Source organism: Callorhinus ursinus, unplaced genomic scaffold (genome assembly GCF_003265705.2).
Source record: "Callorhinus ursinus isolate GAN/ISIS: 27379988/994484 unplaced genomic scaffold, GSC_fseal_2.0 scaffold77, whole genome shotgun sequence".
NCBI lineage: Eukaryota > Metazoa > Chordata > Mammalia > Carnivora > Otariidae > Callorhinus > Callorhinus ursinus.
The window spans coordinates 1,105,396-1,107,502 of NW_027397139.1; positions in this window are offsets into that span (position 1 = coordinate 1,105,396).

The following is a 2,107-nucleotide window of genomic DNA, read 5'->3' on the forward strand; positions in this document are numbered from 1 at the left end:
GAGCTGAGATCAAGAGTCAGATGCTTAACTGATTGAGCCACCCAGGTGCCCCTAAGATAAGACTCTTAAAAAAAAAACCCCACAAACTTCAGTATTATGTTCAAAATAACAATTCCCTAATAGCATCAGCTATCCATCCAGCGGACACACAGAAATGTGGATGCTTGTGAGGCGCATTTCTTTAGGTTGTCTGGGTCAGGACCAAGATAAAGTCTAGAGTCGTTGGTGATCTCCTAAGTCTTAATTGACAGCTTCCCCATCTCTTGCTCTCTTACTTTTGCCTTGCAATTTATTTGTTGAAGCCACTGGGTCATATACTCTGTGGCGACATCTCCCACCTGGCTTTTGCCCAGCTCGTCCTTTTGGTGCCATTTAACACGTTCCTCAGTCTCCTGTGCCTCCTGCCAGTTTGCAGCTGGATTCAGAGACCAGCTCAGATGTGGCTTAATTTTATGGCGAGTAGTTAAGGTGCTTCTTCAGAAGGGTTGGGCCATATCGAGGGGTCTTCTGGACAATGAGTGAGGGGCAGTTGCTTGGCCATGTGCCAGGCATGATGAGGAAGGTCAGGGAGGGAACATTGGATCTGACACTGCTGACACTGGAATGGTGAGAAGGAGGTGAGTGTGCAGGAAAAGTAGTCCAGGCCAAGGGAACAGTGCATGCAAAGGCCCTGGGGCAGCACCAGGCCTGGCATGTTGGAGGAGCAGTAGCAAGGAGGCCTTTGTTGCTGGAGCAGAGTGAGTGAGGTTGGGGGACAGGGAGGAGGTGAGGGCAGGAAGGGGATGGGGGCAATTGGTACAGGACCTTGTAAATTTGGAGAAGAAATTTGATTTTTATTCTGAGGCGCTGAGTAAAACCACTGGAGGGGTTTTAAGTAGATCAGAGAAAATCCTTCTCAGCAGCACTTCTGGGTCTGTTTTCCAGATGAGGCAATTGTGGCCCAGAGAGGCCAAGTCACTTGCTTGGGGTCATGCAGCAAGTGAGTGATGGTGGGATTTGGACCCAGCAGTCTGGTCTTGGGAGGTCCACAGGTGAATATGTGTGTGTAGTCAAAGATTTCCTGCGTTACACATATGAACGTGTTTGTCAATTGTGCTTTGCTTTCTGCACTTCGTGCAAAGCTGGGAAACTTCGAGGTGGTTTAAAGAAAAGGGTCTCCCTTCTTGGATTGATGATGTTAAAGGATAGGCCCTTGGTCAGGATGGCAAAAGATAGGCCCGCGGTCGTGGCTCTGGTGTGTGTGTGTGTGTGTGTGTGTGTGTGTGTGTGTGTGTACATGTGGGCATGCGTGTGTGTAGAGGTGGGCTGAGATCCTTGCACGTGATCCCTGAGGGGCTGCAGCTCTGTGATGAGGACCTCACACCCACTTTCTGAGGTCCCTTGCTCCCAGCCCTGCATAATGCTACAAACAAAGGCTACACTACCCAGGGCACCCTGTTTTGGTCACTGGGGATGGCCCATGGCACTGCCAAGGCAAGGACAGGCCTCTCTGTCCAGTAGGCATGAGAGGGGGTGAGAATGGAGAGGTGGACTGGGAGGGACAGATGTAGCAGTCAGGATTGGGGCTGGTGGTGAGATACAAGACCCAACCAGAGCATATTAAGCACATGGGGCTCATGCATATGAAAAGTCAGTGCAGGGATGGCATGGAGGCTCTATGGTGTCCAGGGCCCAGGCTCCTTCTATATTATTGCTCCACGTCCTTAGCAAGCAGTCACCTCCTCATGGGACAACAGAGCTGCTTGAGCTCCTGCTATCACATCTGCATTCCAGCCAATGAGGAGGAAAGGGTGAGGAAGGGCTCCCCACTTCCTTTTAAGGACACATCCCAGAAATCCCATATAACACTTGTGCTCACACCCCATTGGCCAGAACCAAGCCATGTGGCCACACTTGCCTAAAAGGACACTGGGAAATATAGTCTTTATTCTGAGTGGCCAACAGTCAGCCGAAAATCTGAGGTTCTATTCCTATGGAAGAGGGGAGAACAGATATTAAGGCCAGCACTGCCTGCCACTTGGACACACTGTGGAACCTGGCTTACATGTTTGTTAAAGGAGAGAAAGAAGAAAAGAAGAAAGAAAGAAAAGAAAGAAAGAAAGAAAGA